The 25608-nt window shown below is 35.3% G+C and overlaps 1 protein-coding gene across 1 annotated transcript in view; it reads right to left on the bottom strand.

The window, feature by feature from the left end:
- LOC138692288 (uncharacterized) overlaps positions 1–25608 on the bottom strand; it is a 646074-nt gene that overhangs the window by 595149 nt on the left and 25317 nt on the right. The gene's annotated exons all lie outside the window — the stretch shown is intronic.

Genomic DNA, 25608 nt, shown 5'->3' with positions numbered 1-25608 from the left:
CATGACATTCCACAGAGAAAGAGAGATCAGACATATTGAATGAACTTGACTCTGTCATATCGAGGAAATGTCAGAAGCTTAGGTAAACACGTCTATCAGCAGCCATCCTGACGCGAGCAAATACAGATTGAATAGGAGCCTTTTTCATCAACACGCCTTACTTTTGTGCTGAAATATCAGACGTAGCCTTAGGTGTAGGAATTGCAAATGTATACCTTGTGGCAAAACAACCCATATGTTTTATTCAATTCAATGCAGAAAATATACAGTAGAAGTCACTATCCCTTCCGCGAAGGAATAAGTTATTTCTGTTCTTAGTTATGATAATACGAATCAGTGCTACGACTCAATTCTGTGAAATGGCAGCTGCGGTTAAGGCATTGTCGATCTTGAAGTTGTAACACGAACTGGAAAACTGGAATTGTCCCAGATTTAGCATATGGAAAATGTTCCACCTGGTTGGAATAAAAGACCCGGTTTGTGGACACTAGGGACTTGCAGAACTGGGCGCCAATTGTGGTGTACGTCACAAGTCGGAATACGTCGCTCATCCCTTCCTTTCACCCCACGCGTCATTGACTTGGTAGGGGAGGGGATTTGTATTCAGTGTATGTATTAAATCACAGAGACGTCATTCAACGCCGGTGGTCTGTGGACGGGGAACCAATGCTTTCCCCATGCTTCCACCTCTCTCTCGCCAGTTCTGCATCCCTGATTTAGATAATAAGATTTTACAGCAAATCCTCGTTGCTCACCATCCAATGCTCCATGTTTAATAAATTGAAACAATCAGTAATTTACAGTTTATTTTGGAATGGTCAGCTAAGCCCCTTATTAATGCTATATATCAATAAATTTAAATCTTTTTATTCAATCTTATGACTTAACACTGATCTAATATAAAATTAATTAATTCAATGTTTTATATATTTACATCGTATTGTGTGATGACACAAAATATATAGCCATAAGACTGAATAAAAAGATTTGAAATAACTGGATAATACCCACGGCAGAGCAATGTCCATAGTCGACGTTACTCGCTGGCTACTAGTCACCAGGCCGTACTGAGCCGTGCCAAACAAAACACAATCGAAATGGTGGTAGTAAAATTCGCGACTATATTCTTAAATAATTCACTTCATTAGTCAAGTGCAAGACTTCTGGCTTCTGTTGCATTCAAACAATTATAAAATACGATAATTTGGTCCAGGGAACATCCGTTTTTGATGCAAAGATAATTTGTTTGGCTTGTTTCTTAAATAAAATTACGAAATGGCGTTCCTGTGCTTAACATTTAATAAAAAAAGAAATATATCAAAACTGTTTTGTCTCGAGACTCTCATCTAAGTCACGTGATAGGTCACGTAATCTACTTCAACATATTTGCGCAAATATCTCTTGCAGCTAACAGTGGTGCTATCTCTCAGTAATGTTCAGAACGAAGGAGGTAGAGAGAGAAAAGAAATAAATTTCTCCCTCCAACGACGCCACACACCAACGTCGTGTTCTTATGTTGGCAAGATTGTGTATTTACTTAAATTTGGTGCTAAACGTAACGGCACGGTCCAAAGATACCGTGGGAATTCTCCAGTTTAGCGAAATATTTAAATTTATGGATATATAGCATGAAACAATCAGGCTAAACAATGACAATGAATCTAAGCCTACTAAAATAATCCATGTACTACAAATAACAAAATTAAAATCTCCCTTTTTTTCTCCACCTTCTAAATGGTGAAATTCTTCAGAAAAATAAATATTCCAATAACTTCAATATTCGTTTAGGAAAGCGTCTGACCTATTCTGCATTGCGTAATCAGAATAAATCAACTACACTGGCACTATAAGTCAGCAGTCAACGATAACAAATGCTGCGACGTCGTAGGGTAATGAGATGTATCGACAGTAACATTCAGGCCGTAACTCAAGTCATTCAAGACTTATTTATCGTGAAGATTATGAATACGACCTTGCCTTTCCATGAATTGTAGCCTAGCCCATACATTCCAACGACTAAGGCAATTGTTTTAAAATAATTTCATACTTATTATTCGATAGTCGTGGTGTACGCAACGGCTAAGTTGCACAGCATGTATTCGAATCCCGCACAGGGCATAGATATTACCCTTTGTCAAAATTATATCGTCGGATTCTCCTACACTTATTTCCAGTCTTTGAAATTAAAAACAGGAAGAGACTGTTGCGTCTCTCAGTCTAGCTCTCTTGCCATATAGGAGCACGGGATTAAAATTTGTACAAAGCCTTAAAATTGTCGCCTAAACAGTTAAATTATGAGTATTACCGAAGGTAGGATATAATTTAACAGGAATAATGATAATGTGATAACATAAAACTGATGGCTGGCGCGCAGAGCGACGTTTACTGGGCGTGCAAATTATCTCCCGTCCGCAAAGCAGCAACTTTAGCTATCGGCGGTTACGCTCTCACGTGCTGGTTACGGAGACAGAGTAGAATCTTTCATTCGAAAAATCACAAATTGCTAGTGTAACATTAGGCCTAATATAGCCTATAGGCCTATAAACAATTAAAATGTTTATTTACTCACCTACACTAAAAACGACGAATATGGTGAATTAACTGAGAGGAAGAGTACTTCCAAAAGGATTCTACGACAGCACATACAGCATATAATAAATATTGTAACTATGCTGTTGTAAAGTTGACAATATATTAATATGTGATGTATTTATTATTATTATTATTATTATTATTATTATTATTATTATTAGTTATCACTATCATCATTGCTATCTCTGTTTTTCTTTCTTTTTTTTTCTTGTATTAGCTCGATGAGAGCTCCATAGTGTTCTTTTCATCCTGCCGACCCTCTACAGGACTTTAATTTAATTTGTATTATTTTCATCAGTGTTTACCTATATTTCTTTTTTTGTATTTATATGTGCTATCTGGTAGGATGGAAGAGAAGGCCTTATGGCCTTAATCCTGTCAGATAAATAAATAAATAAATAAATAAATAAATACAGCTCACTACTCTACGGGCGAACTTAGACATTATCGGTAGAAATGTCTCCTCCTCGATCCTCCCGACCTAACCCCTTGTGACTTTTATCTCCGTGGAATTTTAAGAAATAAAAAGTATAAAAATAAACCACAGACCCGGAGAATTAAATAATAACACCCCGGAAAACATAACCTCCATTCCTGAAGGGGAGCTACATCACGTTATGCATTATTTCTCTACGCAGGTATCAAACATGTTCGGAAGAAGAAGATAGTTTTAGAGCCGGCTTTCTTGATTTCCGTCAGTAAATCATGATTTAACTTTTTCATTTAGACGTTTATATCAATTCAAATGCGATATATGACGCCAGATGTCGAGCGGAATATCTCATCGGCAATACGACACTATTCAACTATTCCTTCATCATCAGGAATATGGATGATAATAAAGTAATGATGGTTTGAAGTAAGCAGAAACTGTAACTTCCAGCGAATCCTCTTCCTATTTTATTTAGCCCATTAAAAAATCCACATCAAATTTTCCCGGATTTGAATTCGTATAGGCCCATTCAAAATGGAAAGCCATGCACAGCCAACGGACTAACGATTCACTTGACATCAATAAAAAAATTAAAGAACTAATGGCATATGGCGAATCGCCGTTTTGTCGGAGCAATTATTTAACAGTGAAAGCATGTCTTCAAGTGTTAACAAAACTGGTACTGCATAACACAGTGACTGGTTTTACTTTTCGGCTAGACTTCAAAAAAAATCTGCATAATTATAGACGTCTAACTAGATAAATCTGCCGCTTTATAAGTGAGAAATGAATGGGCACCATGCCAAACAGTTCGCACTTGTATACATGAAAAATTAATCTGATCAAAGATTATAAATAATTCTGCCATAGCATATTTGTTTAATTTATTTATACTTGCATCTCATTCCTACGGTCATTTTAGCTCATTCAGTAGAGAGTAGAATGATAGACAAAATATTAACTGAGGCTTCTGGCTTAAGAGGTTAGGTACAGCTTACAGCAGTAAAATTTTTGGAAATATTAAACATTTTTTTCCTCCATTACTGTATCCTGTACAATAATGAAAATTGGTATGCGTAAAACACTGTCCTTCTGCTATATAAGAAAAATATTTTTAAGATTTAAAAAAATTACTTATATTTTTCTTTCAAAATTAAAAATGGTGGCAGTTCACTGCGCAGTGATGCGTTTCCCTCATAACTCATGCTCTCTCTCTTATTTTATTGCTGAAACTCATATTTACAATACCATGCTCTTTCAACTACATTCCTTAATAAATAATATTTTTTTTGTGTTAGAAGAAAATACTGATATTTGATCATTTTTTAATGAATTTATTTTTATCACACAATCTATCAAAGGTAGAGAAGTGATCTTGCATCATGTTGTAGATATGGCACGTATAAATACACACAAAAAATTTCATCACAGAATGTTGGATAGTTTTTTAGTTATGGGGAAAAGCTTCATCACTGCACAGTGAACTGAATTTTGAAGAAAAAAATGTAAATAATTTTTTTTATCGTAAAAATATTTTTTTCATGTAGCAGAAGGACAGTGTTTTACACATACTAATTTTCAGTATTGTACAAGATACAGTAATGGAGGAAAAAAATGTTGAATATTTCCAAATTTTTACTGCTGTAATCTGTACCTAACCCCTTAATAAAACAAAAAGAAAAGTTTCTTCCACGTTTCAGAGATGCTATGAGGAATAAGTGCGCAAACCTAAAAAATGTTAATAGCCTATGGTGTGAAGAAGATACAGTACATAACTGCTTTAATTTATAATAGGACCACTAATGAATCACACTGCACAGAATTTTGACGCCATTTACGCTCATAATTAGATAAAGGACCCGGATTCGATCCCCGGCAGAAAAACTTGCATTTACCAATCGGCAGAAATGTGATTTATTGCGTGTTGTTTGGTTAAGGTTGGAACTTAAGTAACACTAATAAGACATCACCCATGAGGCAACTAAGCCAGGGGGATAATGGGGTAGGGTAACCAGTTCCTTTCCCCCCTCCATTGGTTAGATCGCTGTGTGATATTACACCAACATATCATCATGTAATTCAATCATTGATTTAACACATGGTTGTACTTACAGCTATCGAATCCTGAACCTCAGACAATGATGATACTGACTTGGTATGTTGCATCAGCCGTTGATAAATATAAGTTCATCAGAATTGTACTTTGGCTCAACCCCCACGTGACTTTGAGGGTTAATTATAAACATCCGTGTAAAGTGTAATATAAGGTCTTTCTGTATCATTGCTTGTATGAGGTACGTCTATGATCCTGTGACACACGTAGTAGGACCTGTCTACCAGGATAAACTATCTATATATTTATTTACTTTAACTTAGAAATTCTACTTATATTTAGTCTCTAGGGATCCAAGGATCCAACCCACGATTCCGAAGTAGTAAAAGAGTATCCATTACACCACAACTGACTAGTAACATATTTCACTATTATTATTATTATTATTATTATTATTATTATTATTATTATTATTATTGGCCAACTATTATTATTCTTGATTTAGAATAACGATTTTCTTAATTAAATATTCAAAATGCTTACTCTATGAAGATCTAAAGATTTTTTAATTAACAGATGTTTCTGATTTAGAATTTCTGCAAATTGATATTAAAATGTTTACCGATGATTTTAAAATGGATTAAATTTCAATAGTGAAAATGTTCTTATATGACTTATACAGGGACATCATTTTATTTTTACTTCAATTTCTATTATACCTGAGTTCTTAAATGTACTTCACTCCCACCCCTTCTACTAATGAAGTTCAACCGTCCTTCACACAGATCCAAGACCGCGTATACAGTCATAGTAGCCTTACGGTCATAGTAAACAGTACGTTCCAAAAATATGTTCGCGTTTTCCAGTGACGAAAGAGCTTTCAATATTGAATCATTTTCGCACAGGTACTGTCGTCCATTTACCTACGTCGTATCCCGGTTCCCCCACCAGCTTCTATTCGCCAGCTAGTGGCTGGGCTGACTTAACTCTTTTCTGAGAACATTAATTTCTGTTAGGAATTGGACGTCTACGTAATATTATACAACTGTTTAAAATAACTTAAATAAAAGGTCCTCGTTAAGTAATTAACTGTCACGTGATTTCCTCCCTTTCTACGACCCTACGACATAACCACTTGGACGGACAGTAGATAGTATGTCTGAGTAATTTTATCTTTTCGGATCGGGCAGAAGTGAAGATTGAATTTACAGTACGTATGGTACTCTTTTATAGAGTAGGTACAGAATTATTTCAACATGAGTTACTAGTACGAAGGAGGAAACTGGTAATTGGGATTAGGTACAATAGTCTATAGTGCGATAATATGCATATTAGAACTGAAGCCTGTATCGAAATGAACGGCCACCATTTTCAAAAATGTGTTTAAATATCCATATTATGATTATTTTTCAATTTAACTTCATTCTCTATATTGTACGCTAATGTGCTGTAGACAGTATAATATACACTACATAATGAATACGTCCACATGGACAGCTCAGTTCATGAGTAAAAACACTCATTGTTAATACAGTACTGTATTTTGATTAAACAAAAACCTAATGAAAAATATCAAACTCAAAAGCACGATATTTCCTTGTTTACGTAAATGGATGAACTACTTTTCTTCCCTCTTATACCTAGTAAAGTGATTTGTTTGTAGTATATTATGCCAGTATCATAGAACTCCAGTCGTGGAAGGGGGTAGCAAACGGCGTTGATCCAGAGGTATAGCCAAGTTAATATTAAAAATGTTAGTAAAAATAAAATGATGTCCCTGTACAAGAAGTTCATTTATTTAAGAATTAATTATACAATGAATGATGAACCAATAAAAAGAATATATTGTGGGATACTGGAAAAAGTTTATCAAGTTTCATTGCTTTCCTATGAAGTTACGGACTTTCTCCAGTAAGCCCACGATATTGCGCAAAATCTCTAACAAGTAAATATAATTATTATTCATAATTTAATATAACAATTAATGATTGAAAAAATTCGGGATTTATTATTAGGTACTCAACGTTAAGTGTACGTAAGTTTCAGGGAGGTCATTGAACTCATTGCTACGCTCCCTGACGTCTTGTTCCTATGTAGGGACCGAAAATCCGCTGTATTATTATTATTATTATTATTATTATTATTATTATTATTATTATTATTATTATTATTACTAAATTCTAAAAGTCTCTCAGCTTTTGTACTGCTAGAAATGTTTGTTAAACCATATATAATGATATACAAAATAAACTTAACACTAGGGACACACCCAAACCCTAGAGAAGAGAAAGGAATTTCCATTTTCTCCCTCAGAAAGGGAACCCGGAACTTGTGGACGGAAGCGCCATCACTTCGACTAAATTTCCAGAAGTGTAGCCTATTACAAATCCGGAAATCGAACGAGAACAGATTCCTGAGAGACTTACAACATGATGTGCACCATTAATCGTTGTACTGACATTTGTGATATATGAAGGCGTCGGAGAAGGTCTAACAAGAACGGAAGCCATGTGAAATCCGCCCAAACAGGACAAAACACAATCGATATACGTCGTTGTCATGCCACATTCCACATGCACGAGTGACTAAGACATGAGCAGACCTAGACCTACATTTTGACTTGCGATCGATGTCGATGAGCGAAGAACTCGCGCGTACGAACTCCACGCTTAATTTATTTCGCTGAAGCTCTACGGTGATTCACACCACTCGCCTCTTTCGAGATCCGGTACCGCTGCCAGTTCAGCTGCACCAAGAAATAGTGTCCGGGGCAATTAAGTAAATAAGCGTAACATGTGGGGCAGGATAACAAGCCTGTAATTGCATCAATCAGCGACATCTAGCAACTGGGATTAGACTCGCGGCAGATCGCATGAAGGATAAAGGCTGGTTCACAATAAACCGGGAACGAGAACCAGAATGAAAACGAGAAGCAGAGGACGTGAATATGAAAATTTTTGATTCGCAATAAACCGAGAACGTAGACGACTATGCATATCGATATGTAATGTCAATAACGATATGTAAAGTCGATATTACGCATTCTGATGTTATTTGTGTATAATTGATCAATGGCGTTCTTTCATGAGTACAAGGCAGCCAACATAAACACAGGTTAACCAACTTCGAAATTTCAACTGAAACATTTCATTAGGTACGGTACTATAAATATGCCCATGCATCGTTATTATCACAACCTATTTTAAGTCTACCATGACGTAAAATAATTAGAGAAGAAACATTTGTAATAGAACAAAAATGAACACAACAGTAGTTTCATTTTGAAGATGCCGATAAGCTTGATGTTTTACAATGTCAATTTTTTATTTTCCACCTATGTTTATCTAAATGTATTTGGATTTATATTAACGTTTTCGATACTCGGTGTGTATCATCTTCAGATATGTATGTCATTATGTGTTGTGATGACCTAGTCTCTTATTGTGTAGTGAGTTATTCACGTGCGTGTGACCTATCATGATTTCTTAATTTAGCTAAAATTACTATAAATGTACTTGATGCAGTGTGTGGTTGCTTGTTATGATTCTGTTAAAATTCTTTCTTTTGAAAAGCACACATAGGTAAAGAAAGAATTTTAACAGAATCATAACAAGCAACCACACACTGCATCAAGTACATTTATAGTAATTTCAGCTGAATTAAGAAATCATGATAGGTTACACGCACGTGAATAACCCACTACACAATAAGAGACTAGGTCATCACAACACATAATGACATACATATCTGAAGATGATACACACCGAGTATCGAAAACGTTAATATAAATCCAAATACATTTAGATAAGCATAGGTGGAAAATAAAAAAATTGACATTGTAGAACACAACAGTAGTTATTGAATTGAAGCATGAATATGTAGTGTGTAATACAACCAATACAGTAATAAAATATGATTCACTTACGATCGGTGTTCAAAGATGCAGCTATTTCTCATCTTTATACGAGGCGCGCCGCTTATTGAAAACGTGAGGATTTTCCTCAACACTCAATATTAGGATCTCATCAAATAAAACTTGCTCCATGATGCAAAGCACAGAACAAAATAATGCATAGGTTATGTCACGGTCTTCTTGCTACAAAATATACGACGACAAAATAGCTTTTAGATGGCAATAGAATGAATCTAGTGGGCTGTGATCGGAAACGTGAAAGCCGAAGTTGAAACTTGGCCAACTCTCCGTTCCCGATCCCGGGCTCCGGCAAGCTTTTCATTAATTGTGAATGCTCATATTTAAATGTACACATTTTAACAATTTTACCGTTTTCGTTTTCGTTCCGATTCTCGTTTCCGGTTTATTGTGAACCAGACTTAAAACGTTTGCGGGTCAGTTTCCTCGGCGTTGAAGTCTCTATCCGTGCAGTTGCGGCTCCTATTCCGATTGCAAGGGTGAGCAATCACCAGTTATTTGACAACAGTGTTGTTAATTTTTGTGTGAAATTTCCTTCGTAACTATTTACACTTTGGCAACTCTGCCACCATTACCTTATTTCAAACAAACATTTCCTGGTAACTACAATATTTCTGTGTCCCCTGCGGTGGCTGAGTAGTCAGACCTTGAGCCTGTCACGCAGACAGTACGGGTTCGAGTCCCGGTCAAGCCTAGGACTTGTGACGGAAAAGGTCGAACTTGAGGATTTATCTCGGGTTTTCTCGTTTTCCCATAGTAATAATAATAATAATAATAATAATAATAATAGTAATAATAATAATAATTTATTTATTTATTTAATCTGGCAGAGCTAAGGCCAGTAGGCCTACTCTTCCGCCCAGCCAGACTCTAATTCTAATTGAATACAATTGCTTACATAGTTATTACATTAATATCTAGACCATAAAACAACATGAAAGTAAATAATGAAAGTTGGATAAGTAATGTTAGTGTGACAATAATAAATATTGGTAAGAAATAGTTATAATAATAATAATAATAATAATAATAATGAGATAATTTAGATATTTATCTGTGATATATATATATGTATATATATAACCATTAAACATTGAGAAACTTGAAACAGCTATTATTGTTAACAAGAATTGTTAGAAAAATATTTCGTTAGCCTACTCTTAAACTGGTTTGATGTCTGACAGTTCCTGACATTACTCGGTAGGGAATTCCAAAGCCCAGGAACAGCCACAGTGAAAGAAGATGAATATGAGGATGTTCGGTGGGAGGGAATGGATAATATTGAGGAGTGTTGTGATCGTGTGTCTAGGTTATGATGGGTGGATAAATTTTGAAAACAAGACGCAAGATAGACAGAAGTGGAGAAATGCAATATGTGAAAGAGAAGGGAAAGACAGTGGATTTTCCTACCATCTTCTAGACGGAGCCAGGACAACATTTCGAGGGATGGTGTCACGTGATCAGCCCGGCGAATATTGCAGACGAAACGGACGCACATATTATGAACACGTTGTAGTCTCTGCGCCGAAGTAACGCTTAGGTCAGTAAACAGAATATCACAGTAATCGAAGTGGGGCATCACGAGTGTTTGCACTAACATTTTTTTCACGGAAAAGGGTAGAAAATTCTTCAATCGCCTAAACGAGTGGATTAATGAGAATACTTTTTTTTTTGCAGGTTTCTGCAACTTGAATGTTAAAATTTAAACTTTTATCCATATAAATACCTAGATTCCTTACTGATTCACTGAACGGAATTTCGGTGCCGTATATTTTAATCGGGGACAAATTTGGTATGCACTAACATGAGAAAACAAGGCTCTTGGCTCGGCTTCCAGCTCTCTTTTCTGCCTAAGCAAAACTCGAGCCGAGCCGAGCCGAGCTCTCTTCAGCAGCCCGGCTCACCTCGAGCTTTATGTTTAGCAGATTGCTTTGCGGCAGGCGTTATCCTCGACAGTGACTTCCGATACACTAACTAACCTATTCTGGCAGTGAAACAAAGAAACATAAATTACAACTTAAATTGCATGGAGAATATTTACCTTTTTTTTATGCATATAGGAAAAAAAATTGCTTTCCAAATGGAAATCATATATACGCTTATATTCTACTTGCATATACTTGGGATTTCAGGGTTTTCCCCCTCAACCAACGTTGAAGAACTGACTAATTTTAATAAAATGTAATTTTGTATATTTTCTGGACATCTATGTATTTATGTATTTTGGACATATAATTGCTGGATATTAAATCCTGGTGCACATTTTTGTTGTGGACATTTATTTCATATGGACGTCATAGCAAAGTGGACATTATAGTTTATGGACATTTGTGCTGTGGACATTTTTCAATGGACATTTTAACTGCTAACCGGTAATTTTCATATAGATTGCATCTATCTGGGAGAGCTGCGTAAATCCCAGGGGGAACTGAGGGGCTGGAAAATCTACATCCTTCGACTCTAATTTCTAACTACATAGCCCAACCATTCAAGTCTTCTCACCTTTACATATGATATAGTGATATAATTACTGAATCCTAAATTTCTAGATTATTTACATACACATCACACGCCTCATTATGAACTGTATACGGCTTCCATATATATGCATAAGCTATACACTTATATACGAGAAAGCTTGTACTGTGTTTATTAGTAGCTCTTATCCCGTAAACAATGTACGGGACTTACATTCAGAATAATGTTTATACAGGTTTATTAGTAAGCCCACTATATCGTTATCAAAACTTTTAGTACAGAAAACAGGTACAATTCCCAGGGAAAATGTTCCTCAAATAATGAAAAGAATGAAATGCAAAAGTTTGCTGTAAAACAGATAAAAAAAAAGTCGACGAAAAACGAATTACATCATTTATTTTCATTCGGATCATTTTATTTGGTCTAATTAAGAATAACAATAAGAATAATACTTTATTGCCAGAACAAAGATACATATTGATTTTTTTTAATGTAAGAACTCTCTAGCACTCCCAGAAAAAGTTACATACTCGTGCTCAGGGGGCATTCCACATAAGTTAATGTTAAGACATTTTATTGAAAAACAGAGTAAAAGTAATAAAAGAAAAAAAGAAGAAGAAAAAACACAAATCACAATAATTGAACCTTAAATTTTCTCTGTTAACAACAATTTTTAACAGATTTTTTTTTTAATAAGGAGCGTTAGCAAATTGTATGTTTGGGAATTTATCTATTATCATGTTATAAAGCCTTGGACCGAAGTTGCTACTGTGATTATATGCTACAGTTGTAGTACATTTAGGAACCGTCAAGCATATATTGTCTGATCTTTTGGTTTTATATTTATGTGAATATAAATTAAATATGTTTCGGTTTTATGTACGAAATTCAGTAATAATTTGAGACATTTCTGTCTTTTGTCAATTTCGTTTTACACATTTTCTTTCGGCCATTGTGACCTGGAAACAAACTGGTTCAACGCAGAAGTTGGTTGTTTGGGAGACTATTTCACACGGTACAAACACGAACACATACCCATACGTATACTGAACAATCGTAAACCGTTGCTTGCAGACCGGACTAAAAACATCAAATAAGAACAAGTTTAAAAATTCAATAATAAAATACTAGCGGTTCCTAACAAATTTAAATTTATTGTATTATTTTATATTGTAAGAAATGTAGACGGAAAGTTGATAATTTTGAAAAACTGCGCATATCTCAACTAAATATCCAAAATAGAATTCACGAGATTTCTGATTGTGTTCATGAGAAATATAAAAAAAAAAAAAGCAAGAAAATTTGTATATATTTTTATTGGCTCTTGATGACAGTAGTGACAGTTATACAGCAAAGCTTGCGATTTTTATTCGCTGGTTGATGAAGAACTCAATGTTAGTGTACGAACCACCACTGGTTGTAGTTTTCATACCATGTATCTCTCCTCCATCTCCTTACTTCATAGACGAGCGGTGACCAAACTGGGTATCGTGATTACATCGTGTAATCAAAGACATTCATACTAGTATGGGGAGTTTCCTATATATTGCTCTGTCTCGCTCACGTACTGAAGGTAAGCAGTGTCGGTACCATGTCGCTCTACAAATCCTCTGTCTCTACAAGCAGGAACATAAGGTTTCGTACAGAATGGGAAGAGGAATTTAATCGCTATTCTGTCGGAGAAAATGTAATATGTTGCTTTGCTCAACGGTTCAATTAGTAGTAGTAGGCCTATATAAAAGCGACATTACAGAGCATTACGCTGAATACATAGGCATAACAGGTATTATTATTATTATTATTATTATTATTATTATTATTATTATTATTATTTATCAGCAAGTGTTACCATAATTATTATATCGTGCCTCAATATATAGGTCTACATCTTCCCTTTAATGATAAAACAATTACTACGCTATATCTCCATTTTAATTTATTTGTTTAATCTTTTGATGACTATTATCAGTTATTTACTAGTTATTAATTTAATAATAATAATAATAATAACAATAATAATAATAATAATAATAATAATAATAATAATAATAATAATATAAACTGATTGAATTCAGCCTTCAATCATCGTCATGAAGAGAAAGATGACATAATAAATGTAAGGAACCCAGCTATCTAGTGGCGAACGAAATAGTTCGTTCTCTTAAGCCTTCCAACGAAGGAGAGTTTTATAAAAGCGTAATGATCAAGGTGGCTGAAATAATTTGTCCAATGACAGTTGTTAATTAATTTTGAAAAACTGCGCATTTCTCGACTAAATATCCAGAAAAGGATTCAGGATATTTCTGATTGTGTTCATGAGAAAAAAAAAAAAGCAAGAAAATTTGTATATATTTTTTATTGACTCTTGATGACAGTAGTGACATTACTGATACAGCAAAGCTTGCGATTTTTATTCGCGGGGTTGATGAAGAACTCAATGTTAGTGCACGGACCACCACTGGTTGTAGTTTTCATGCCATGTACCTCTCCCCCGTCTCCTTACTTCACAGACTGTCTCTAGCGTGTAATCACTGTCGTTCGAGTTCTGGTCACCGCTGGTTTAGCCGTTCGGCCAACAATGCGTCACTCCTGTACTTAAGCTGCCTACTCAGGTTGTGAATTTATTAAATAGCCATGTTCTTCAGCAGTATTATCCTCACTCTCATTAAAGTCATCCCATTGTTAGAAGCTATTCGCATAGTGATGGGATATAACACCCACTTGCTTGTAGGTTACGGTGATTGCACGCCTACAACTCACACACACTATCAGTTATTTAAATACAGTGACTATCGTTACGCTGCTTATGAATGAATGATGACCAAGTCGGCCAATATGGAAAAGAGCCCTTATAAGCGAAACAAAGACAGAGGCGGCCCACGTTTGGAGTCTGTTCCGTGGGCTATTGAACGGAGATGATAGAGCAACTCAAGATTGAGAAAATGGATAAATAGCCTACACTGGGATTTGAATTATTCCTTCCTTTCTGCATCCAGTTACTGATTACAAGTTATGTAGGTGCAAGTTTTGCAGTGTTCACACAATATACTAGCATAAAACAAATATTAGTCATTCGGTTTGCTTCAACTGCTAACATACAAAGCCTGCTACATAAATCCACTAGATCAAGATTCGATTCCCGACAGGTAAAGTAATAGATGTCGGTTGCTTATAATAATAATAATAATAATAATAATAATAATAATAATAATAATAATAATAATAATAATAATAATAATAAGGTTCACTCGATTGAGTATTTGTGTTTGAAATTGTTCACTCTTTGCTATATTCAGATAGTGTTTTTTTTTCCTGTTCTTGCACTTCAGGAGATGATATCTGTCACATTTGTCGTTGCACAAACTACACACGCAGTTCTCCTCTGGGCTGTGGAATCTTGTCGTTGTACAGATCTTGTGGTGGAATCCATGGATCGCGTATCTGGTGATTGTATGTCTCTGCTGCTGGTTTTCTTTGGACCAGTTTCTTTCTATCATTGCGTCGACTCCATAGAATTCCAGGTCTATCTCGGCTCGTTTCCTTTCTAGCTCCTCCAGCAGTGTTTGGCAAGCTTTGGTGTTTGGTAGTGTCATTCTCAAGTCTTCGACGTAGTAGTTCTCTCTCGCTAGGACGTATACCAGTCGACTTGGAGCTGTTGTTCCAACTCCTAGCACTCTTTTGAGAAATTTCACCTTCACTTTTTCTATCCTTTGCAGATCCGTCTTTCATAGTTTTTCCCATATTAAGTCAAAGCCGTATGTGACTATGGGGTTGATTGTGGTCATGAATAATTTCATGGCCGTTGTTAGGGATAGCAACGTTATATTCTTTATATTGTGCATTGCTTTGATTGCTGCTGTCGTTCTGTCCAAGATGTGGTTGCTGAAAGATTTCTTGGTTGGCTGTAGTGTTACACCCAGATATTTGAATTTGTTTACTATTTCTAGCGGTTGGTTCTCCAGTTTTAATTCGTCGCTTGCTGATGTTCTGCCACCTTTTCTGAATACCATCTGCATTGTTTTTGTTTATTTATCTCGAGGCTATTTTCTCCTGCCCATTTTTCTAGTTTTGCTAGTGCTGTCTGTAGTTCTGTCTTTGATCTTGAGCCTAGTGCCATATCGTCTGCGTCCATGATTAGACGGGTTGCTTATGTATTGCGTTTGTCATTTTCTTTCTAAAAGATATTAAAAAAATACCAGGGAATAGAGCTCAGTGCTGCCAGTCCTCTGTGCTGAAAATTCCGACAGAAACGCAATTTTTTAGAAGTGGCTAAAATTCCCCATAATGCAATATCGTTAAAAAGACATTATTTAGGTTGTCCGTTCGATACTTTCTAGAAGAATACCACAGCTATTATTGAAATTTATTCTTTCATACTGCTTTTATTTCCGTATATTTATTTATTTTTTCTCAATTTAGAGTCGACCTGGGTAGCGCAGTCGGTACAGTGCTGGCTTTCTATTCCAGAAGTTGCGAGTTCGATCCCGGCCCAGGTCGATGGCATTTAAGTGTGCAAAGTATCTGACTAATGCTAGGAAGGTTGTGGCTTACTACTTCCTTATAGATATGGAGAACACTGAGTGCACTGTGTGAGGTGAGATAGTAGATAAAAATATTGTAACTTTAAACGTCGTTTTCCGTAACTTACATTTTTCAATACTTATGTATCCTTTTCTCTGCGACCATTAGGAGGAAACATGTGAAATTTTGCACACAAGCTTAAAACTGTATTATCTATAATTCCCTGAAACAAAATTTTGATTTATTAAAATTTAAATTGTGGTTTATTTAACGACGCTCGCAACAGCAGAGGTTATATCAGCGTCGCCGGTGTGCCAGAATTTTGTCCCGCAGGAGTTCTTTTACATACCAGTAAATCTACTGACATGAGCCTGTCGCATTCAAACACACTTAAATGCCATCGACCTGGGCCAGAATCGAACCAGCAACCTCGAGCATAGAAGGCCGACGCTACCGAGGCCGACTTGATTTGTTAATGTTTGTGAATTTTATACATTACAAAAAAAGTGTTTCATAACTAATTTTTTTTTTTTAAGAATATGAAGCCTAAACAAAATATTTTGTTGCAGGAAAATGTTACTTTAGGTACTGGTAACACATGTGGAAAAGTTTTAGGTTTATTGATTTAGCAAGTTTTTAGAAAAGGGTACTTCAGTTTTTAATTGTTTGTTTTAAATGAAGAAAAATAAAAACTATTATTCATAAAATCCTGAAAAAAAGATTGAAGGTAAAGGAAACTAATATTTGAAATGTCAAGGTCCTAGGTCCAAAAATGTGAAAGTTATAGTAAATTCAGTAACATAATGTTATTTCTCATCCGTCCCCCTTAAGTTTCGGAGAATTGCTGAATGTACAATTTTCTTTTTTATACACAAAAGAAAATGTATACATCAGAATATACCATTTTATACTGAAATAGGAAAATATGCATGCAACATAAATAAATATTAAAATATGCAATTATATACGCTAACAAATATGAATTAAGTGATTACTATTGTCATGATAATCGAAGAAAATCATGTTTTCATATGTTAAATTAGTTTGCATATGATATGAATTTTGTATACCTATAAACCCGGGCTCTAATCATTACTATCATCATCTACCTTCAAATCTATAACTTGTTTCGTCCTCTCTCTCTCTCTCTCTCTCTCTCTCTCTCTCTCTCTCTCTCTCTCTCTCTCTCTCTCTCGATTATCACAAGTATCGGAACTTCCTGATCATATGAATCAACATAGCGCAAAACCTCAACTTGAGACAACACAGAAAAAACATAAAATATGGAACAGCCAGTACGACGAGATCGTTTCCACCGAATTTATAGACAAAAGCGCTAGCAAGGTAGAGCAAGAAGCTAAATATTGACGTACGATACAGTATGATTACTTGTTCGTCACAGAACGAAATACAGAAAAGTACGACCCTTCATTTTTACGCGAAATAGTTCGAACCCCTCTCTCTATCTGCCATCAATTTCCTCCCGACATTTTTCCCACAGTACTAAATTATGAAGTGCTGCAGTATAATTTATACTGACATGAATTTGATACGTTGAATTATTAAATTTGACATTAAAGTAGTTCAGAACTTTCTTCCCAATCATTTGTGTGGAATTTTAAGTCATCTTTCTAACATGTGAATAGATCCCCATTTGAAGTCGCCGATAAGCACGAATATATGAAGTGCTGAAACACATGAAACGAGCTATAAAAGCTAAATACGGAAATGCATACAAATTATCAGTGTAGCTGATGCATAAACAAGCAGCGATACATTCGCGTAGGACCCGAGGTTCCGCAACACAAGGCAAGGCGGCCCACACAGCGTGTCGCTATTCCAACAACAATTCTATTCTAATTACTACAGGGGGGCGCGGCTCAAGTCGAAATTTACTACATAGTCAGCCATTCTTTTTACAACCCATTGAAGGTCCCAGAATAAACACAACCAATAACCCAAGCCTCGTCCATTCTACCATGTTTGAACAGCACAATCCAAACTTCGTGCAAAATTGTCCATACGCCGTAACAACTGTAGTAGCTTCATTTTGTACAATCCTTACTTACTTACTGGCTTTTAAGGAACCCGGGGGTTCATTGCCGCCCTCACATAAGCCCGCCATTGGTCCCTATCCTGAGCAAGATTAATCCAGTCTCTATCATCATATCCCACCTCCCTCAAATCCATTTTAATATTATCTTCCCATCTACGTCTCGGCCTCCTAAAGGTCTTTTTCCCTCCGGCCTCCCAACTAACACTCTATATGCATTTCTGAATTCCCCCATACGTGCTACATGCCCTGCCCATCTCAAACGTCTGGATTTAATGTTCCTAATTATGTCAGGTGAAGAATACAATGCGTGCAGTTCTGCGTTGTGTAACTTTCTCCATTCTCCTGTAACTTCATCCCTCAGCCCCAAATATTTTCCTAAGCACCTTATTCTCAAACACCCTTAACCTATGTTCCTCTCTCAAAGTGAGAGTCCAAGTTTCACAACCATAAAGAACAACCGGTAATATAACTGTTTTATAAATTCTAACTTTCAGATTTTTTGACAGCAGACTGGATGATAAAGTTTCTCAACCGAATAATAACAGGCATTTCCCATATTTATTCTGTGTTTAATTTCTTCCCGAGTATCATTTATATTTGTTACTGTTGCTCCCAGATATTTGAATTTCTCCACTTCTTCAAAAGATAAATTTCCAATTTTTATAGTTCCATTTCGTACAATATTCTGGTCACGAGACATAATCATATACTTTGTCTTTTCGGGATTTACTTCCAAACCTATCTCTTTACTTGCTTCAGGTAAAATTCCCGTGTTTTCCCTAATCGTCTGTACAATCCTACTGTATATATCGTTGACTTACTTTTAAAAACCTTGTAACTGTACTTGAAAAAATTGCACATTTTTTTAATTGAACGGAGTTACGCAATAATAGACCAACTGACAATTTGAAAAAAAAAATAGATATTTGCACAAATCTTTTGATGGTAGGCTAAATTAACTCGAAGAAAATCAAGAATGCGATATCTGAATTTTGCTGCAATTTATAAGCAAAAATTCGTTTATTCCATAAAATTCATTTAACTTATTTACTTTGCTTTGCAATATTAATTCAACTGCTGGTCTCTTATTAAAAATCGGTTAGCTATTTTTGGTATTATTTGTGTTATTTTTTGTACTAGTATAAGCCTAATGTTATAATTATTCTTGCATAAAATGTTAAAAAAAAAAAATTATTCTATGGCCAATATCTCGAAACAGGTTTTTGGCGCTTGGTCTCTTATTGCGTAACTCAGTCCAATTATTAGTGCCCTCTCTGTTTTCTTTGTTGAAATTCATGTTTCTGCTCCGTATATTAAAATGGGGAGAATTATTTTTGTGTAACATCTGATTCTTGTGGCTGTGGTAAGAATTTTGATAATCATGAATGGTTTGAGAGAAAAAAAATTATTTGCTCTTGAGATGCGATGAAAATTTTCAATTTCTATTAAATATTTATCTGTGATTTTATGTCTCAGATACTGGAATTCGTAGACTTCCTCAAATTCTTGATTACCTATCTTGAGTGCACTTTTACTGTTATATCTTCTCCATACATTCATGTATTTTGTTTTTCCTGGATTTATGAATAAGTTAGCCTCTTCTATCAATTCTTTCGTTAAACTTTTAAGTCCAGAATTTAAGCTACAAAATAAATAATTATCGCAAAAATGCACAAATGGAAAATTATATTTGCAAATTGCGAAATACTTATGTAATATTATAATTTATAAATAATTGTGCAGAAAGATAAAATTAATAAAGTATGCAGAAACAAAAAGTGATGTAATTTGTTTCTTGGTTGTTTTACTTTCAATCCATCTTACCACACTCTAGATATACTTATGTAAGTAAATCATTAGGCATAGGTACGTTTAGAATCAATTACTGCTGAATTTACATAACTTTAAAATACGTTATTTTATGGGCACTCTAAACATTGAAATTCTTTACGAGTAGGCCCTTCAAGATTTATTGCTAGCAGAGTGCTAACTCTTCTTACTGAAAGGTGGTTTCTAATTGAAGGGTTCAGAGCCATAGTGGGCCAAGCGCCATTTATTAAAAACGGAGAAAGCAAGGGTTGAAGTTAAGTGAATAGCATAGTTTAAAGAAGATTGACATATAATTTAGTTTTAATGTGTATACTTTATATTACTCGCTAATATGTTTCCATCGAATTATGGTAATAACTTCATTTTAACCCTTGTTTTCCAAGGATTTAATAAATGGCGCTTGGCCCACTGTGATTTTGAACCCTTCAATTTCAGTTTTTACAAGATTCATGCAACTAAATCCTGGTTCACAATTTACAGTATGCGATGGAATTACATAAATCAATTAGAAGAAATTGTTCACTTAACTGACATAAATTGTACCAACTCTTTGAAATCAATTCCTGAACATCTATTGCTCAATATCTTTTTGAACAATGCCCATGCCATTAGCATTTCATTTAAATTCAGATTAGTTCAAACACATCTCTGATTTCATTTCCTCCATTACCATCTTCGTTTCTGAAGTCCAATGTGGTTGTCGCATTTTTGCTCATTTACATTCAAAGTTTTTTGCATTTTTAGAAGTCGAGTAGCAAAATGCAACAAATGCGACTGTGGCTTAAATCCTGCTTTGAACCCCCTCTTCGTTTTGCTTATTAGTACTGTGTAATCGGCGTAGGCTAAAACCGATAAAAATATTTTCCCCAGTGTACTCCATGTATGCTATAACTTTTAATCACGTGTATCAAATTAATTAACGCCGTTTCTATGATACCTTAATGGCATGATCACTACTTTCAAACATCTGTAGTATATATGACATGCCTTTCTCACAGAGTACTTATATTTTATAGGCAAATTTAGCTGACTTTATCTAAGACATAATCTGTGTAACACAAAGGGTCGAAAAAAGTTATAAGGCGAACACACCACACACAATACTGTTGTTGCACCAACCTAATTGGTATAATAGCCAGGACATAAATATATTAAATAAGCTTACGTATCATCCAACAACTTTCGGAGTGGGTATTATTCTTTTACTGCCCCAATTATGTCCATGTACATCTTCTGCTAATGGGAATGAAAGTGTTGTAACAGCTACCACCCTATGCAATTTGTGTCGTTCTTATCTGTGTTGGCACAGAACTTTAATCACAATCATGACAACAGCGACTTCAAGGTGACCGGTGGCGGGCCGTAAATTCTGATGTCTGCTAACTAATGAATCAGTGGATTTCATGGCAGGTCTAAAAACGAGATCCATAACACAATGGTGTCATTTCTTTTCCTTTATTGGAGGCCTAAATGTTTATACTACTTCCTGCTCTCTTTTGGCGTTTTGTTCATATTTTGATTTCCATAAGCATTAATTTGTACTGTTTTGTCTTAAAGGGAAGATACACCATTGGACTGCAAAAATTTTGTGAAATTCATTTATATATATACATATATATATATATATATGCATATATATATATATATATATATATATATATATATGTAAGGTGTTTCCGAGGTGGTGTTACAAACTTTTAGGGATGATGGCGAAGGGCACATGTGTCAATTTGAGATAAGGAACCATGGTCCGGAAATAACTGAATCGAAAGTTATAAGCAAAAATAGTTGTGTGGAAATGGAATTGTAATTTGGCACCACGTGCCCTCCTTCCCTTAACCTTTGGAACAGTCGTGGAAAAATGGTACTGTATGAGCCGGATGTCTCCTACGTGGGTACTTGCCCCGATACAATCTGTGAGCTTGTCTACTGTTCCCATTGGCTCATCCGTATTCGAAAATCAGGTATGCTTATTCCGCTCTCGTGTACTCCTCCATTTCACTAGGACTGATCGACAGGACACTGCAACTTGTACACATACACTGCTGTCTTCAGACGTGCATATCAGGACCGACCATGTCAGTTACACATTACGCTATTTGCATTGCTTTAGTGTAGTTTCCTGTCCCCAACCCTCAGACAGCGCACTGAATGGAATACTGTAAGTATACAACGTAAATAACGTCAGATGAATACAGTATGTGTAAGATGTACAGATAAATACACATAAATAAGGTGTACAGAGGAATAAAATTATTTCATTTCCACAGAACTATTTTTGCTTGTAACTTTCGACTCGGCCATTTCCGGACCATGGTTCCTTATCTCAAATTGATACATGTGCCCTTCGCCATCATCCCTGAAAGTTTGTAACACCACCTCGGAAACACCCTGTATGTGTATATGTATATGTATATATACTACACTTTATAAAGCACTATTCAGAATATTAAAATAGCTAATAATTACCTGTAAAAATAATATCTAAGTTGCATAATTTTTTACAACCGTAAAGCATTTACATAATAAAATATACAATTAATTAAATATCTGCATGCTTCTTTTACTGGAATGTTTTAAAGACCTACATCAACGACATAGTCTAGGATCGTTTACCTATCCCTTCAGGAATTTTTTTTCCATATTAAAAAATGTTAGACAATTTAATATTGAAGGTAACGATTAAGAAAAAAATAAAGAAAAGGTAAAAGATCTCGGACTATGTTGTTGATGTAGGTCTTTGAAACATTCCAGTAAAAGAATCATCTCATCGCGAGTGTAACGTAGACCAGCTCCTATGGCGCACCCTGACTAACGACTCTGTCTGTAAATTGGTCTACACAACTGGCTTCAAATGAGTGAATGACGACACATCAAGTATCCGTCATTAGCAAAAGAAAAAAAAAAAGTTACGTACCAAAGGTTATATGATGCGAAGAGGTCTTCGGAGGACTAGTACTGTCGATGACTCAGGAGAAGACGAGAGCGGACTGAGGAGGAAGGGATGTGAACAGATGACGTACGACAACACGTGCAATATTTGTACTGAAGTAAGCGGAAACATTAGGTCTCCTTCTGTTCAACTTAGCTTTAATTTCCATACGCATTGTTATTCATGTTTCCTGTACGAGTAATAACCTGGCTACTGGGATTCTTATCTGAGCGATGTTTATAATAATCAGCAGCGATAGTCAAGAAGGTCACATTCTTTCCGCTCGTCTTCTCCTGAGTAACGGACAGTAGATGACCACAATGAATTTGGTGTGAATTGTTTAGGCCTACAGACAATGTGGTTCTCTACATTTAATGTGGGCAGTGAGAGGGGCTTTTCTGCATATACGAAAATATTCACTGACTGTCGCAACAAATCTTCGTCCGGACAATGTAAAAAATTGTAAATTATGTTTTATTTAACGACGCTCGCAACTGCCGAGGTTATATCAGCGTTGCCGGTGTGTCGGAATTTCCTCCCGCAAGAGTTCTTTTACATGTCAGTCAATCTACTGACATGAGCCTGTCGCATATAAGCACACTTAAATGCCATCGACCTAGTCCGGGATCGAACCCGCAACCTCGAGTACAGAAGGCAGGCATTCTACTGACTGCACCACCACCCTGGCCGACATATGGACAATGTAGAAACCGTGCTTAGTTTATATTCTGGTGATACTGATGTTATATGTGTAAGCAACAAATTAATAAATGAGTAGGCTACTAAATAAGAAAAATATTATATTAATCACAACATAATACATTGAACTTAACTTATAACTAGAGACGAGAATTTCATGAACTATGAAATCCCAAAATATACTTGCATTCATGCACTATCAAATTATGAAACATGCGAAAAATACATTAGAATATACACTTTCATTTTTGTTCTAAATGTCTTATTTCACTTCACTTTTTCTGCACAGTTAACAAGTAACAGCATTTCTAAATTGGTTCCTGTGAGGTTCCTGCTCTTGTCAGTCAATATGTTTTTGTAGGCAGAGAATGACCTCTCTACATCGCAAGAAGTTACGGTGCAAACTTGAATGAATCCCTTTCTGTTACTTAGATTTTCTTTTCCTTTTTCAATTCTTATTCCTGAAGCTAAAATGAGGGTCATAAAAATCGAGAAACTGAGGTGTCCACTCAAAACCATTAAAACATGCATTTAAACTGAATATAATGTGTATTATATGCGTGATTAAGCTAAAAATTGCTTAAATATGCACTATACTTACTTACTGGCTTTTAAGGAACCGGAGGTTCATTGCCGTCCTCACATAATCCCGCCATTGGTCCCTATCCTGAGCAAGATTAACCAATCTCTATAATCATATCCCACCTCCCTCAAATCCATTTTAATATTATCTTCCCATCTACGTCTCGGTCTCCCGAAAGGTCTTTTTCCCTCCGGCCTCCCAACTAACACTCTATATGCGTTTCTGGATTCACCCATACGTGCTACATGCCTTGCCCATCCCAAACGTCTGGATTTAATGTTCCTTAATTATGTCAGGTGAAGAATACAATGCGTGCAGTTCTGTGTTGTGTAACTTTCTCGATTCTCCTGTAACTTCATCCCTCTTAGCTCCAAATATTTTCCTAAGCACCTTATTCTCAAACACCCTTAACCTATATTCCCCTCTCAAAGTGAGAGTCCAAGTTTCACAACCATAAAGAACAACCGGTAATATTAAATATGCACTATGCATGTTTTAATCCTCAAAAAGGCCAAAACATGCAAATATGCACGGAAGAAGTACACATAGTTGGAACAGGAAAGTAATTCAATTCAATTCAATTTATTAAGCCATTAAACATACAGTGATAGGCTTCGTCACAAAAAAAATACATTTGAAAATACACATAAAATTGAAAACAGTAATTAGAATGAAAACACAAAACATTTTGAAACTCTAAAATTAATGAAAACACTTCACTCTTATGTAATAATTATAACTAATCTAAATAACTTCATTTATTAAAAAACAATTTCGTATGAATTTATGTTAAGAAACTCATCTACAGAGTAGAAAGGATTAATTAAAAGCCAATTATAAAATCTAGCTTTGAAACTATTGGTTGGTAACTTATAATATTGACTGGGAAGCTTATTATATAATTTCATCCCCATGACAGAAAAATTTTACTAGTTTTATGTAATCTACAGTATGAAATATTAATTTGTTCACTATTTCTAATTTCATGATCATGTATATTGGCTATTAATGAGTAATTGCCTATATTTTGTCGAGTGTAAAGGACTAGGTCGTATATATATAAATTTATGACAGTTAATATCTGTGATTGTTTGAAAAGAAGTCGACAATGTTCAAGATAGTTTGATTGACATAGAATTCTAATGGCTTTCTTCTGCAAAATCAAGACACTCCCAATGAAATGGATAAGTACTAAGTTTGAGCTATGTCCTATATTCCTGTAAAAACATGCATTTGCATGGAATTCTCGTCTCTACTTATAACTTATTTCGCGAAATACCCAATGAAATAATGACAGATTTAACACCGAAATCATCAATTTTATTTCACCAAAAAATACGGTACCTAGCCACCAGCAGTAACCCCTGATAGGCTACAGGCTGATTAATTGTTAACCAGAATTTTCGCATCAAGAATTCTGGCAACCAATAGCATGCATTTGTCCCACCACTGTATCAACTCACAGAGGGGAAAGTGACACTTCGTACTGACTCACGCATT

The sequence above is a fragment of the Periplaneta americana genome, chromosome 16, assembly GCF_040183065.1.
Source record: "Periplaneta americana isolate PAMFEO1 chromosome 16, P.americana_PAMFEO1_priV1, whole genome shotgun sequence".
Lineage (NCBI taxonomy): Eukaryota > Metazoa > Arthropoda > Insecta > Blattodea > Blattidae > Periplaneta > Periplaneta americana.
The sequence above is the reverse complement of the archived record's forward strand: the minus strand, read 5'-3'. Positions and strand labels throughout refer to the sequence as shown.